The sequence below is a fragment of the Chiloscyllium plagiosum genome, unplaced genomic scaffold (genome assembly GCF_037043375.1).
Source record: "Chiloscyllium plagiosum isolate Xiang-an unplaced genomic scaffold, Cpla_swu_hap1 HiC_scaffold_4, whole genome shotgun sequence".
In the NCBI taxonomy this organism is placed as follows: domain Eukaryota; kingdom Metazoa; phylum Chordata; class Chondrichthyes; order Orectolobiformes; family Hemiscylliidae; genus Chiloscyllium; species Chiloscyllium plagiosum.
In genome coordinates, this window is record NW_028270142.1 from 48036083 (window position 1) to 48052806 (window position 16724).

Here is a 16724-nt window from a genome sequence, read left to right on the forward strand (position 1 = left end):
AGGAGCAGGAAAATCGACGTTTCGGGCAAAAGCCCTTCATCAGGAATGACTTGACTTTGTGCTCAGTCTACTGGAGTGCAGGGTTCAGACTTCTGATGCATAGATGAGAGTGGCACCCACTGAACTTTAAAGCAGCTGTCAGCCTGATTTGCACAAGGATTTGCCATCTCACACCTTCGGCTAGTTTTGTTTCTATTCGGTCTTTCCCTTGACAGGGTGGCTCTTATTGGGTATAGATCACAAGAGCAAGCTGGTTGTAAACCATGAGGATTTCAGTTGGATTGCTGATTTCAGCCAAGAGTTAGAGATCCGGTCATCTCTGAAATACTGAATGCCTGCCCCTTGACATTCAAAAATTTATCACTTTCATTCCTGTCATTCCTGATGAAGGGCTTTTGCCTGAAACGTCGATTTTCCTGCTCCGGGGATGCTGCCTGACCTGCTGTGATTTTCCAGCACCACTCTCATCTTGACACTACCTCTAGTTCTGTCAGCTGCAATCTCCACAACATCATATCGAAGGAAACCTTTGACATTAATAGTTGAATTACATACTGCTATTGACATTATCAATATGCCCTTCAGGAACAGAAGATTTATTTTGCTCTATTATCACGATGTCCATCTGTCTTTCTCCATGAAACCAAATGTGCCATCGCAATAACCTGTAACACATCTGATTAGATATTTATAGGGTTCAGTTGAAAACTTTCCCAAAAGTGATTGGGATCACCCCTTTAGGAATCAGATATATGGGTTTGTTGTGGGATACAAATGTTATAATAAAAATGTTGTCAAAAATTGCAGCCAATTGTCTTCTAAGAAAATTTCATTTAATTTCTAATGTTCAGTATAATATTGGGTCATAGGTGAATGACTCTTCAAAACGTTAGTATCATTTGAGAGATCTTGTCCAGATCTTGACAGAGTTAGCACCTCTTTTGGTTTTTCACATAGCCAGCGACTTAAGTGGGAAGGGAACTCTTTAACTGGGATATCCCATTTCTCTGCCCCATGGTGAGATGGCATAAACTTCGGATCTTGTTTTCCAAGTCAGCTATGCCAATTAGATTTTTAGAAGGATATTATTTCCAGGACGATCTTCAGAGGCCCTGTGACTCAGACAAGGTGCATGGAGCAAACATAATACCATCTAATTTTGGATCACCATAGAAGTTTATTTTCTAGTGTACAACTTATCCTATTTCTATGAACTGTAATATTTAACCTATTTCAAATAAATCAGGCTGACAACTGCTTTAAAGTTCAGTGGGTGCCATTCTCATCTCTGCATTAGAAGTCTGAACCCTGCACTCCAGTAGACTGAGCACAAAATCAAGGCAGGTTCTCCCTTTGTGCAATAATGAGGAAGTGTTACGATGTCAGAGGTAGCCTTCAGCTCCACCATTGAACTATAGGGAAAATACTGCTCTCTCAAGTGAACATAAAAGAGAACAGTCTTTTAAAAAGAACAGGAAAGTTAACTTCAGTGCCCTGGTCAAAACTGACTCTTCAATCAACATTACTAAAGTAGATTGTCTGATTATCATCACATTGTAGCTTGTGGGAGTTTACTGTGTGCAAATTGGCTGTTGCATTTCGTACATTACATTAAGATATCCACTTCAGGAGTATGACATTGGTTGTAAAGCACTAGGTGTCACAAGAGGTGATTTGGAAATGTTTTTTTCTGAACATTGAGCAAAGGGAAACTTAATGGTCATTAAAATATTGTGGGAATTAGAGTACATCGCCTTTGTACCTTGTTGGATTATTTGACCACAAACAAGTTCCAGGCTTCTATTTACCTCTATGTCTAAAGACATTAAATTGTGATTCATGATCCTCCTTGATTGTGCTCATTTATCTTTGTGCAAAGAAATTAGTATCTTAGCTCCATTCAGATGAATATGCAAATACCTATCAAGGAAACTGATGACATAAAATTTATTATGTCCTGTCTACGCTTGCCAAATGGTTCTGTGTATCTGTGCTGTTTTACTTAAAGTAAGTGAAAGAATGATTGGCAATTTTTTTCTTTCCTTGGAGTGAGGATTCTGCATTCAAATGGTGAAACCTGTAACTTTCAGCCTGGCAAGAGTTCATACTTTTAAAATGGTCATTGCCTGAATCCACTAAATATGTTCGGTAAAATGGGATGTTCTTCAACATTCACATCACAAGGGCACAGACTTAGAGTAAATGGAAGATCCTTTAGAATGGAGGTAACAACGTACTTCTTCAACCAGAGAGTGGCGAATCTATGGAATTCATTGCCACAGAAGGCTGTGGAAGCCGGTCATTGCGTATATTTAAGACAGAGATAAATAAGTTCTTGAGTATCAAGGCATCAAGGGTTATGGGAGAAAGACGGAGAATGCGTTTGGAAAGGTCTAGGACCGTCTCAGACTCCTCCCTCCCCTTCCTAGACCTTTCCATTTCTATCTTGGACGACCGAATCAACACGGACATTTACTATAAACCGACCGACTCCCACAGCTACCTAGACTACACCTCCTCCCACCCTGCCCCCTGTAAAAACGCCATCCCATATTCCCAATTCCTTCGTCTCCGCCGCATCTGCTCCCAGGAGGACCAGTTCCAAATCCGTACAACCCAGATGGCCTCCTTCTTCAAGGACCGCAAATTCCCCCCAGACGTGGTCGACGATGCCCTCCACCGCAATTCTTCCACTTCCCACTCCTCCGCCCTTGAACCTCGCCCCTCCAACCGCCACCAGGACAGAACCCCACTGGTCCTCATCTACCACCCCACCAACCTCCATGTATAGCGTATCATCCGCCGTCATTTCCGCCACCTCCAAATGGACCCCACCACCAGGGATATATTTCCCTCCCCTCCCCTATCAGCATTCCGAAAAGACCACTCCCTCCGTGACTCCCTCGTCAGGTCCACACTCCCCACCAACCCAACCTCCACTCCCGGCACCTTCCCCTGCAACCGCAGGAGGTGCAAGACTTGCACCCACACTTCCCCCTTTACTTCCCTCCAAGGCCCTAAGGGATACTTCCATATCCACCACAAATTCACCGGCACCTCCACAGACATCATCTATTGCATCCGCTGCACCCGATGTGGCCTCCTCTATATTGGGGAGACAGGCCGCCTACTTGCGGAACGTTTCAGAGAACACCTCTGGGACACCCGGACCAACCAACCCAACCACCCTGTTGCTCAACACTTCAACTCCCCCTCCCACTCCACCAAGGACATGCAGGTCCTTGGACTCCTCCATCGCCAGACCATAGCAACACGATGGTTGGAGGAAGAGCGCCTCATCTTCCACTAGGAACCCTCCAACCACAAGGGATGAACTCAGATTTCTCCAGTTTCCTCATTTCCCCTCCCCCCACCTTGTCTCAGTTAAATCCCTCAAACTCAGCACCGCCTACCTAACCTGCAATCTTCTTCCTGACCTCTCCGCCCCCACCCCACTCCGGCCTATCACCCTCACCTTGACCTCCTTCCACCTATCGTATTTCCAACACCCCTCCCCCAAGTCCCTCCTCCCTACCTTTTATCTTAGCCTGCTGGACACACTTTCCTCATTCCTGAAGAAGGGCTTATGCTCGAAACGTCGATTCTCCTGTTCCTTGGATGCTGCCTGACCTGCTGCACTTTTCCAGCAACACATTTTCACCTTTTAAATGTTGCACTTGTATTCGCCTCCACCACTTCCTCTGGCAGCTCATTCCATACACGTACCACCCTCTGTGTGAAAAGGTTGCCCCTTAGATCCCTTTTATGTCTTTCTCCTCTCACCCTAAACCTATGCTCTCTAGTTCTGGACTCCCCCACCCCAAGGAAGAGACTTTGTCTATTTATCTGATCCATGCCCTCATGATTTTATAAACCTCTATAAGGTCACCCCTCAGCCTCTGACACTCCAGGGAAAACAGCCCCAGCCTATTCAACCTCTCCGTATAAGTCAAATCCCCCAGCCCTGGCAACATCTTTGTTAATCTTTTCTGAACCCTTTGAAGTTTCACAACGTCCTTCTGATAGGAAGGAGACCAGAATTGCAAGCAATATTCCAACAGTGGCATAACCAATATCCTGTACAGTGCAACATGACCTCCCATCACCTGTACTCAATACTCTGACCAATAAAGGAAAGCATACCAAACGCCTTCTTCACTATCCGATGTACCTGCGACTCCGCTTTCAAGGAGCTATGAAGCTGCACTCCAAGGTCTCTTTGTTCAGCAACACTCCCGAGGACTTTACCATTAAGTGTATCTTCCTGCTAAGATTTGCTTTCCCAAAATACAGCACCTCGCATTTACCTGAATTAAACTCCATCTGCCACTTCTCAGCCCATTGGCCCATCTGGTCAAGATCCTGTTGTAATCTGAGGTAGCCCTCTTTGATGTCCACTATACCTCCAATTTTCATGTCTTCTGCAAACTTACTAACTGTACCTATTATGCTCACCTCCAAATCATTTATGTAAATGACGAAAAGTAGAGGACCCAGCACTGATCCTTGTGGCACTCCACTGGTCACAGGCCTCCAGTCTGAAAAACAAACTTCCACCACCACCCTCTGTCTTCTACCTTTCAGCTAGTTTTGTATCCAAATGGCTAGTTCTCCCTGTATTCCAGGAGATCTAACCTTGCTAACCAGTGTCCCATAGGGAAACTTGTCGAAAGCCTTACTAAAGTCCGTATAGATTGTCTTTGTTACTTCCTCAAAAAACTCAATCAAGTTTGTCAGACATGATTTCACATACACAAAGCCATGTTGACTACCCCTAATTAGTCCTTGCCTTTCCAAATACATGTACATCCTGTCCCTCAGGATTCTCTCGAACAATTTCCACCACTGGGGCTTTTCCTTACCACCTTCCTTAAACGGTGGCAGTACATTAGCCAACCTCCAGTCTGCCAGCACCTCACCTGTGACTATAAATGATACAAAGGTAGGCATTCCACTGAGCTCACCTCCACACCTGGGCAGCCATTCTCTCCAGAGCCACTTGTCCCAACTTCTAACTCAACCTGACCACCGCTCCTCTCACCTCCTTCCCTGGGCAGAAACCAATGTCTGTGCAGCCAGTTTTAAATGTCAAGTTCATGGAACCAGGAATATGCCCAGCGACCTGAGCCAAAATCTGTCATCAATATCTCTTTATGTCATATTTTGTCAGCTGCCACTCATATTCTGATATTCGGGGCTTTTACCATTTTATATGGTGATATACAAATGTAAGGAGTGTGAGTCACCAATTTCTTCCTTTTCCAAGTCCTGATCACATATTTTAGAAAGGGACTGAACCAGAATCCAAAGCCAAAGCCTTGATCAATTCAAGCACTGCCCCAAGAAACAATTGGAGCAGAACAGAAGTAAACAGCAAATCCTTTGCAGAAATAACAATAAATTTTCAAATTTAATCTACATTTACATACTTTACACGCATCCTGATTTTGTACGGCTTCTTCTTTTGCCAAACACTATTGATTTGATATCAAAGTAGCAACTGGAAAAGTGAAGCTCAGATTTCTCTTTTTGCAATTAATTTGTGAGACATGAAGGACCTTGCTGCATGAAAGTACAAAAAAAAATTCTTAAGAGCTTTCACTGAAAGAATGACTAAGAACTTCAGGATGACATCTCAGGAATCAGAACTTTGGTTGAGAAGGTAAATTGCCTTCAACCTACTGGCTTTATGAATAAATATTTGCCTTGCTCTACCTGTCAGTCATTATGGTCAGTTTATTGAAAATAATTGTGCTCAGTGACTGCAGGAATGTATCATTTATCAAACAGCAACAGCACTTACATCTGGCAAATTGTGACACCCAGTAGCAGTGAGCTGAAAGGATTGGAATTCAACACTGTCTTAAAAATTGAAAATAAATCATTTTATGCTAATGAGTCAGCAGGCAAGAAATTATCAAAGTAAAGAAGCAAAGATCAGGTGAGAGAGCAATGTACAATGTGCATTTGTATCATAATATGGAAATGCCGGAGTTGGGCTGGGGTGGACAAGGTCAATAATCAAATGGTACCAAGTTATAGTCCAACAGGTTTATTTGAAATTGCAAGCTTTTAGACCTTGGCTTCTTCCTCATGTGTGGTATGGTAGGGAGGTATAAGACTGTATTTATAAGCAACAAGTTAACATCTTTAAAATTAGTTGCCCTTGTTGAATCCTTTGATCAGTTGGGCGGTAGTCTGCTGATTAAAATGCAAAATCCAGATTCCTTTCAAGTCTTTGTCCCTAGATAATTGAAAGTTTTCTTAATGTACAAGAAGTGATATCTCATGATAGACAATGCACTTTGGGTGTGAGGTCCAGCTTCGAAATGTTTTACATTTTGAGCTGAGGTCCAGTTTTATTTTTCGACAGAAAAGAATCTTGAATTAAATAGTTCACCTCGTGTGTGTGTCTGTGTGTGTGTGTGTGAGAGCGAGAGTGTGTATGTGAGTATGTCTGTGAGAGAGTGTGAAAATGTGTGTGCATTTGAGTGCAGGTCTGTGTATGTAATTGAGAGAGTGAGCGTTTGTGCGCACATGTATATGTGAATGTGAGTGTGCATGTGTGAGCGTTTGTCTGTGGGTAAGGTCTTTGTAAGTGTACAAGTATCTGTGTGTGTGTGCGCGCTCATGTGTGTAGGTATCGTGAGGTGGGGTTACCTGTAGTGTGACTTGAACCCAAGCTCACGGTTGAGACTGTCCTCATGGGTACGGAACTTAGCTACCAGCCTCTGCTTAGTGATATTGTATTGTTGTGTATCTCAAAGTCCGCTCACTCGAAGACTAGAAGCTGAATGTCCAGACCACTGAAGTGTTCCTCCACTGGGAGGGAATCCTCCTGTGTATTGATCATTGTAAGGTGTCCATTCATCTGTTGTCGTAGCATCTGAATGGATTTGCCAATGTACCATTTGTATCATGTCTAGTATAGTATAGTGCTCTGCACAGTTCTCCACAGGAGTGATTTTCAAACACTAAACCACATAAGGAGAATTTAAGACAGGTGACCAAATGCTTGATCCAAATCACATAAGCTTTCTGAAGAATTTTGAAACAGGAAAGAGATCCAGGGATGTTGAGAAGTTTAAGGAGGAAATGCTACAGCTTAGAGCCTCATCAGCTTGGGTGCATGATCACCTTGGACAGTGTTATTGTGGTTTGATAAATTTATGTTCTATTTCTCTAAGTTTCCATTACCATTTTATTTTGTTTCTGTTACAGTGCTCTGTCTAACCTGTTAATGTTTGCTATTTTAAGAGTAGCGCCTCACCAGCTGAAGGCACACGACCTAGTTAAAACCATCTGTGCTCCCATCTCACTCACCACTCTCTGCTGACCTGTTCAATCCACCCACTTCCTGCCTTGCATGCCAGTGCCCCAGTTTTCCAGTTGATACTTATGTTTAGAATTCAGTAATGTCCAGCAAAAGTAGAAACTGTGTAAAATCAGGATCCATGCCAAGTATGTAAATATATATTAAATTTGAAAATTTGACATTATCACTGCAAAGGATCTGCCATTCATTTCTGTTCTGCTCCAATTGCTGCTTGGATTGATCAAGGCTTTGGCTTTGGATTCTGATTCAGTCCCTTTCGAAAACATATGGTTAAGATTAGGAGGAGAAAGTAACTGGGGACTCAACACCCCTATGTTTGTTTGACATCTTTAAAATGGTAAAGGTCCCCATTCAGTATTACAACACGGAGCACATGAAGCAACTGTCTTCAGCAAAATGCACCAGCAGACACCCTTTGATCAAGGAATGGGAGATACAGGAAGTCACAAGTACGTTTCTTATGACACTAAATGAATGGCAGACTTTGAAATGCCATGGTGAGGGTCATCCTTGCCAAAGACTCAGGATAAGCCAGAATGCCAGCTTAGCTAACCTCCACCACCTCGATTTGAGTCTAAACTCCTTATGTACTTTGAAGGTACATAACAATGCTGCACATTATCAAGGAGTATTGCCTTAAAGATAAATGATGGAATAATCATCTTAAACTCAGACAATGAGGAGTCTATTGCTTGGATTCAGGGAGCTGAAGACAGTGCTGACAGTGTTCAAGTGCAAAAAATCAGAGGTACACTGGAGATTAGAGTTGGAAGTGCATAGAGATCTGAGATAGCTGACAACCAACATTCAAGAAGATGATGGCTTATCTTCTCCTGCAATCTGACTTTTCTTCCTATCTCCAGATCCCTTAATTCTCCTAGTACCCAAAAAAAAAGCCATCAACCTCTGTCATATACTGAATGACTGAGCAGAGGGCGGCACAGTAGCTCAATGGTTAGCGCTGCTGCCTCCCAGCGCCAGGGTTTGATTCCAGCCTTGGGCGACTGTCTGTGCGGAATTTGCCCATTTGTCCCATGTCTGCGTGGATTTCCTTCGGGTGCTCTGGTTTCTTCCCTCAATCCAAAGATGTGCAGGTTGGGTGAATTGGCCACGCTAAATTGCCCATAGTGTTCAGGACTGTGCAGGTTAAGTGCATTAGTTAGGGGTAAATATAGGGTAGGGGAATGGGTCTGGGTAGGTTACTCTTCAGAGGGTCCATGTGGACTTGTTGGACTGAAAGGCCTGTTTCCACACTGTAGGGATTCTAATTCTAATTCTAATCTACAATCACTAGGACAGAGAATTCCCAAAATTCACAACCCTCTTAAAAAAGAGTAAGAACGTTAACATAACAGAGGTTTGTCTCATTCTTGCTAGTCAATGTCCCAATTATGAATGGAGGGATAACTACACCCAAAAAAATAGAAAACTTAACAAAGCTATACTTCTGATTAGATACAATTATTTCATTGATTTTGAAGATGTGTTAACTTTGCTTGTATATTCTTTCCAAAAATCTTCCCTTTTCCTTTGATTTCTCAAACCAGATGCTCCTCCCACATCAGATCATGTAGGGCTTCAGTGATATTCCTGAAATATTTCTTCCCATCACTTATCACAACTGAAACTCACAGCATGAGGAATAATAGGGATGTGCATCTATCAGCACAGTGGGTGGCTGATGTGCCTTCATTTCTAATCCTTTAAAATTGACAATTTTCTTCAAAATGGATAATGCTGCTGTTAACAAAATAAAAGTTTCCCTCTCCATCAGCAACTCATTTCTATTTCTTGTTGTAGATAAAAATGTTCATTGCCCCTGTCTATTGATGAAATATTTGAAACTTCCCTCATCCTGTGTTTAAGGTTCTCCATGGTCTTGTCTCTTCTCATCATTGCAACCTCCTTTGCCGCCTCCCACCACCTCTCAGCTCATCTAATTCTGATCTAATACAAATCCTTGATTTTTTTCACCTCACACTTCACTAACTTCAGCTTCCTATACCTTAAGCCCTAGTATGACTCCTCTAAGCCATTCTGTTGTGTAATATTTCACTGTCAGTATGTCTGTATACCTTTAACAGGCCAGCTGAAGATATCATCTCGATTTCACAGCTGACAGTATAAAGGCCTTCTATTCCATCTTACCCCATGATCATGTAAAGCGTACTTTTATTCGCAAGCTTTGGTCAGCATGGTGGCTCAGTGGTTAGCACTGCTGCCTCACAGTGCTAGGGACCTGGGTTCAATTCCAGCCTCAGACGACTGTCTGTGTGGAATTTGCACATTCTCCCTGTGCCTCTGTGGGCTTCCTCCCACAGTGCAAAGCGGTTAGGTGGATTGGCCAGGGTAAATTGTACATAAATGTCCAGGGATGTGTGGGCTAAGTGGATAAGCCTTGGGAAATGCAGGGTTACAAGGATGTGGTAGGTCTGGATGGGATACTCCTCAGAGGGGTGGTGTGGACTTAATGGGCCAATTGGCCTGCTTCCATAATGTAGGGATTCTATGATTCTTCTCCTGCTCTGTGTAACCTAGTAACTTAATATGAGTCCAGACACTGACATTTGTGTAAATGTAATAGTTTTATGTAATAGTTAGTTGTAATAATTTTTTGTCAGCTTATTAATACCATGATGTTCCGATGTTACGTACAGGCACACACAATAGGAGCAGAAGTAGACCATTCGGTCCCTCAAGCCTGCTTCACCATTCAGTAAGATGATGACTCATTGTTTATGTTTCAGATTTCATGTTCCTACATTCCTCTGATAACATTTGATTCCTCTACCTATCAAAAAAATCTATCTACACTTAAAAAATATTCAACAACCCCACTTTCACTGCCTTCTGAGGTAGGGAGGCCTAAGGTCACACAACCCTCTGAGAGAAAGAAATTCCCCTCACCTCTGCCCTAGAAGGACAGGTGAAGTCCTGAAGAGGAGACTTATGCTCAGTCTTTCTATCCCAATGTCCACTTCTGTGCCTCATCCTGTCATTACTGGTATTTAACAAGTGGCAGACATGGGAGTTGCCTTTGCTTGCTCAATCCACATTCAGTAGTTGGCAGAGGGACTCAGGTCCTCTCTTTTGACAGCCCCTGCTGACCACTAGTCAGCAATGCCCAACTCCCTATGATCTCAAATCCAGCCCTGCTCAACTTTAATCTGGGTGCCTCTCTCCTCCTGCACCTTGAACAGGTGAGTTGCTGGCAACCACAATGTTTCTGGTTTGCCCTCCAAGGGAAAGCAGCCAGCTACCGAGAGGTTGCCAGCTTCTGGGCAGGATCTCTGTCCCCAGTGTTCTTATCCTGGGAAAGGGCCACCACTGGTTGCTGGATAGATTAGCAAATAATATGGCAGACCTTCCCTAAAGAAATCGGTGTTAGTTTCTCAGTGACCCTTTGGGTGAGGCCTCCATTACTTGAATTAATTTGTGTTTTGTTCAATACTCAAACGTTTTACTATTCAAAACCATGCAAAAACAGCTTGACTTCTCTTTCTCTTTCAAAACTGCTCCCTTGCAATTTCATTTTGCAATCCGCGTCCAGGAACACTCAAGTCGAACCATCTCTTCTAACTTTTTAGAAATAATATAAAGCCACAATCATTTTCCATATTATGTTTCTCTTTATGGTTTTGACGTGGATACAATCGCATCATCCTCCGCCATTTCCGCCATCAGACCTCACCACCAAGATATATTTCTCTCCCCACCCCTATCTATGTTCCAGAAAGACCATTTCCTCTGCGACTCCCTCGTTAGGTCCACAGCCCCACCAAACCACCCTCCACTCCCAGCACCTACCCCTGCCACCGCAAGAAGTGCACCCACACCTCCCTCCTCAACTCCGTTCAAGGCACCAAAGGATCCTTCCACATCCAAACGAATTTACCCGTACTTCCACACACATCATCTACTGTGTCCGTTGCTCTCAATGTAGTCTCCTCTACACTGGGGAGACAGAACGCCGACTTGCGGAACGTTTCAGAGAACATCTCTGGGACACACACTAAACAACCTCACCGCCCTGTGACCGAATGCTTTAACTCCCCCTCGCACTCCGTCAAAGACATGCAAGTCCTGGGCCTCCTCCACTGCAAAATTCTAGCCACCTGACATCTGGAGGAAGAACACCTTATCTTCCGCCCTGGGACCCTCCAACCACACAGGACCAATGTGGATTTCACCAGTCTCCCCATTTCTCCTCCCTGCATCTTATCCCAGATCCAACCTTCCAACTTGGCACCACCCTCTTGAACTGTCCTACCCGTCCATCTTCCTTCCCACCTATCCACTCCACCCTCCTCTCCGACCTATCACCTTCACCTCCACTTTCATCTACTATCGCTACCTCAGCTACTTCCCCCCAGCCCCACACCCCTCTCATTTATGTCTCAGCCCCCTTGGGCCAGCCCCTTATTCCTGATGAAACGCTTATGCTCAAAACATTGATTCTCCTGCTCCTCGGATGCTGCCTGAACCAGCTGTGCATTTCCAGCATCACACTCTTTGACTTTTAAAACCTTTCTCGTCAAGGCCCCGATTATTTTAGCTGACCTTTCTGGCTCACAATAGGAACAGCAACCGAAATTCCTCTTGCTGTTTAGAATTTATTCATGGGATGTGGGCATCACTGGCTGGACCAGCATTTACTGCCCTCCCTTATTTTTGCTAGTCCATTTCAGAGGGCAGTTAAGAGTGAACCATATTGCTGCTGGACTGGAGTCATAAAGAGTCTAGATTAGAATGGACTGGCTAGTCAAAGCCCAATAGACCAGAGATGGGTTCACAGCAACATTGCTGTGGAAGACCGACATGCCATTCGGAGCCATTTTCAACGTAGCGCGTGCCAGCTAGAGGTCGGTAGGTAGCTAAGGTAAATGAGGAGTCTCTTAAGTCCCTCTCCTACAGCAAGTGAAATTTTTGAATTGGGAGGCAGCTTCTATTTGCCAAAGTGCAACCAGTGAAAGGAAGTGGTCTCCAGGTGTCATGCGTGGGAGCCCAGCAGTCCCATATCACTTAGATATTTTAATACTTAGTCATTAATCAACTCTATTCAGAGATGTTATTACACACTTCTGCAGAAGGTGAGATTTGAACCCAGGCCTCCAGGTCCAGAGACTATACCACTGTAACACTCATCCTCTGTGATTGCAGTCATGGGTGCCCTGTGGATGGGCTCCTCCTCCACAATGGTGGCTTAGCAGCTATAATCATTTTTAATTTCAACAATTTTAAAAGTGAAAGCGTACCTCCATCCCAACATGCCCACTTACCTACATTGGTAAGCTGCTGCTCTCTCAATGCTGATTGGTCTCCTATTGGTCCTCTAGCATCAGAAGCCCACTGACTTTAATTGAACACCTTGCATACTGTTTATCCATTAACTGATCTTTCCTTCCAAACTCAGAACATGTATGTCATTCAATCTACACATCCACTGGAATTATCCCAATATTGGGGTCCTAATCTAAAAATGGAAGTTTGTCCTGCTGAATCCTACTAACATTAGTGACTCCTGCTAAAATGTCCTGGTATAGTAGTGGTCTGGGCCTCTGAAATTGCAGTTAAGAAAAAAATAAGCACTGGGAATAAGGACCAAGAAGATTGTGTCCATTGGCAATAGGACTCCAAGGCAAGAAGAAACTGCTCACCTCCTCAGCAGCTGGCAGATATATCTATTTCTGACAGGTGAGGTAGCTGAGATGTCCTTGCCTGGCTAAATCCTGCAAATGAAATGCCCTCCCCCCACCCCGGTGAACTGTGGGCACAGAAGAACACAAGTCCTCTGCAATGCTGTAGCTGCCCAGTTTCCTACCAATAGTACCAAGTGTTCTTATTGGTATATACCAGATGCATTAGCTTCCAAAGTATCCTCATATTTTTGAGTTAATGTATAATCGGTTTCCTCATTATTAATATGCATGGCTTGCATGCCAACTGCAACCAAGATGGGTATATGAAAAAAACTATTTCCCAGACTCTTCGCATGTCATTCTCAATTTAGACGTATAACAGTCAGTGATCGATTCCATGAGGGTGGTGGGGAAGAGACTTTTGTCCAACTTGTTCCGGAATGTGTCCTTACAAAGAAGTCTTCAAAAGAAATTTGAAAGCTTTTTGCCAATGCTTATCCCAAGTAGCTCCACTTTTGATGTTCTCAGGCTGTTAATTTTGCCTCCAACAGGGTGTTTTTACTTAATGCAGCATTTTTTGTGTCATCTACCAAAATATAAAAAACTAGGAGTGGATATTGTGGTATTGAAAATCCAAACGACATTTATTACAACTAGCTATTACATACGAACATTTCAATCCTCAAGCAGTCAAGTTTCTAAGTTATTATTAAGCAACTCATTCAAACAGGGAGGCATGCTGGCAGTACAGTATCATGCTTCAAGTGATCTGAGGTAGGATGGAGTATGACTGCATATACATCAGATTACATGTTACGAATCAGTAGTGATATCATGAGCATGTTTGTTAAAGGTATACTGATGCTGACAATAAAACAATATACATCAAACAATAAATTGTGGCTGGAAAACAATTAATAGGGTGAAAGGTGCTCTTTGGTCTGCCCAAAACTGCTGGACTTCCTGTGCAGACACTTCATAACTGAATGCTGTAGACTGGCACTTTCCAAGATCCAGGACTAGGTGCTGAAGGGTATACTAAAGCTTGGGACAAGCACTGCAAAAAATACATCCTGTGAAAAGATCAAAGATCTTTTACTAACTGTGCATGGCAGGGCTAGTTTTCTCCCAGCAGAAGGGAAGACTGTTTGTTGTGTAGAAATTTCTGTAGATTGGGAGAGTTCACTTTATAGATTTCCAGAGTGTGTAGAAGTGTCCTGGCTCTCAGAACTGAAAATTAATCCAGGCATTCAAAGTGAGAAAGGAGCATCTTGGTCATCAAATTTGGAAAGAGTCAGTTTAGTAAACAAAGAAACAAGTTTGGAGTGATGCAGCACTTAAGATTAAGTGTGGGTAAAGGATATTGTGGGAACAAGATTGAGTCTTACTTTTGCTAGTTGAAACTTTATTGCTGGAACAGCACAGCAGGTCAGGCAGCATCCAGGGAACAGGAGATTTGACGTTTCGGGCACAGGCCCTTCTTCAGGAATGAGCAGAGAGTGTTCAGCAGGAGAAGATAAAAGGTAGGGAGGAGGGACTTGGAGGAGGGGCGTTGGAAATGTGATAGGTGGAAAGAGGTCAAGGTGAGGGTGATAGGTCGGAGTAGGATGGAGGCGGAGAGGTCAAGAAGAAGACTGCAGGTCAGGAAGGCGGTGCCGGGCTGGAGGGATTCGGCTGAGACAAGGTGGGGGGAGGGGGGATGAAGAAACTGGTGAAGTCCAAGTTCATCCCCTGTGGTTGGAGGGTTCCCAGTCAGAAGATAAGACGCTCCTCCTCCGACCGTCGCGTTGTTGTGGTTTGGCGGTGGATGAGTCCAATGACCTGCATATCCTCGGTGGAGTGGGAGGGGGAGTTGAAATGCTGTGCTACAGGGTGGTTGGGTTGGTTCGTCCGGGTGGCCCAGAGGTGCTCTCTGAATTGCTCCGCAAGTAGGCGGCCTGTCTCCCCAATATAGAGGAGGCCACACCGGCTGCAGCGGATACAGTAGATGATGTGGGTGGAGGTGCAGGTGAATCTGTGGCGGATATGGAAGTTTCCTTTGGGGCCTTGGAGAGAAGTGAGGGGGGAAGTGTGGGCGCAAGTGTTGCACCTCCTGCGGTTGCAAGGGAAGGTGCCGGGAGTGGAGGTTGGGTTGGTGGGGGGTGTGGATCTGACAAGGGAGTCGCGGAGGGAGTGGTCTCTACGGAAAGCTGATAACTTCCATATCCGCCACAGATTCACCTGCACCTCCACCCACATCATCTACTGCATCCGCTGCAGCCGGTGTGGCCTCCTCTATATTGGGGAGACAGGCCGCCTACTTGCGGAGCGATTCAGAGAGCACCTCTGGGCCACCCGGACGAACCAACCCAACCACCCTGTAGCACAGCATTTCAACTCCCCCTCCCACTCCACCGAGGATATGCAGGTCATTGGACTCATCCACCGCCAAACCACAACAACCCGACGGTCGGAGGAGGAGCGTCTTATCTTCCGACTGGGAACCCTCCAACCACAGGGGATGAACTTGGACTTCACCAGTTTCTTCATCCCCCCTCCCCCCACCTTGTCTCAGCCGAATCCCTCCAGCCCGGCACCGCCTTCCTGACCTGCAGTCTTCTTCTTGACCTCTCCGCCTCCATCCTACTCCGACCTATCACCCTCACCTTGACCTCTTTCCACCTATCACATTTCCAACGCCCCTCCTCCAAGTCCCTCCTCCCTACCTTTTATCTTCTCCTGCTGAACACTCTCTGCTCATTCCTGAAGAAGGGCCTGTGCCCGAAACGTCGAATCTCCTGTTCCCTGGATGCTGCCTGACCTGCTGTGCTGTTCCAGCAATAAAGTTTCAACTTTGATCTCCAGCATCTGCAGACCTCACTTTCTCCTCTTACTTTTGCTAATAATGTAAGATTTTTCCAAACTGTTTTATATGCACATATATTAGGCTTTGTTTTCTTTTATTTCTTTATTTTTCTTTTATGTGATAAACTTGCATTCTTTTGTAAAAGAATGTTGACAGCCTTGAGTGAATGTTCAGTTACTATTCACTACAGTAACTGAATTGCAAGAATAAAATTTATGGTTTATCAAGTCAGATTTCTCTCTGGAATTTGACTTGTTTGGTATTGGCATCAGCTGGGATCATAACAATTAACAGTAAATGCAAATGAAAGAAATAGTATACAGTATTGAAAGAAACATGGGATCTGAATAATCATGCAATGTACTTTCATACATAAATTTTATGAATAAAGTATAATTTTGGAAAATGAATATCTCCCTAAACTGCTATCCCTTGTACCCACCATCTTGTGATGCTTCACGTTTAGTTTCCATTATTTTACACTGATGCAAATTAAATAACACACTCTTATGTTCTAAAGATTATACCTTTATTGATGTTAAGTTAAATCATTTCTCTTTTTGCTTCTGCTTGTTCCCATCCTTATTTTTTAATTGATTTACTTCTGTTGCTTTGATGATGTATGTGCGATTGCAGGTAAAGATGGAAAAGACAAATAGGATTTAAAAGTAGTCCAATTGTAAATGTACTGCTTATATTCAGAGCAGGAAGTGATGTGTTTTAACTACCAGAGTGGACCTCCAGGGGTGAAAGTTTAAATTGACATTGACCTGGTTACTGATAACCAAGCACGCTCCGAGTAGGTTGATTAGAGCAGCACTTGTTTGTTCAGATTGGCCGCAGATGAAATAAAGTGTTGGTGATGTTGCAGATACCTTGTTGGTTTATCTCCCATTCTAATCAG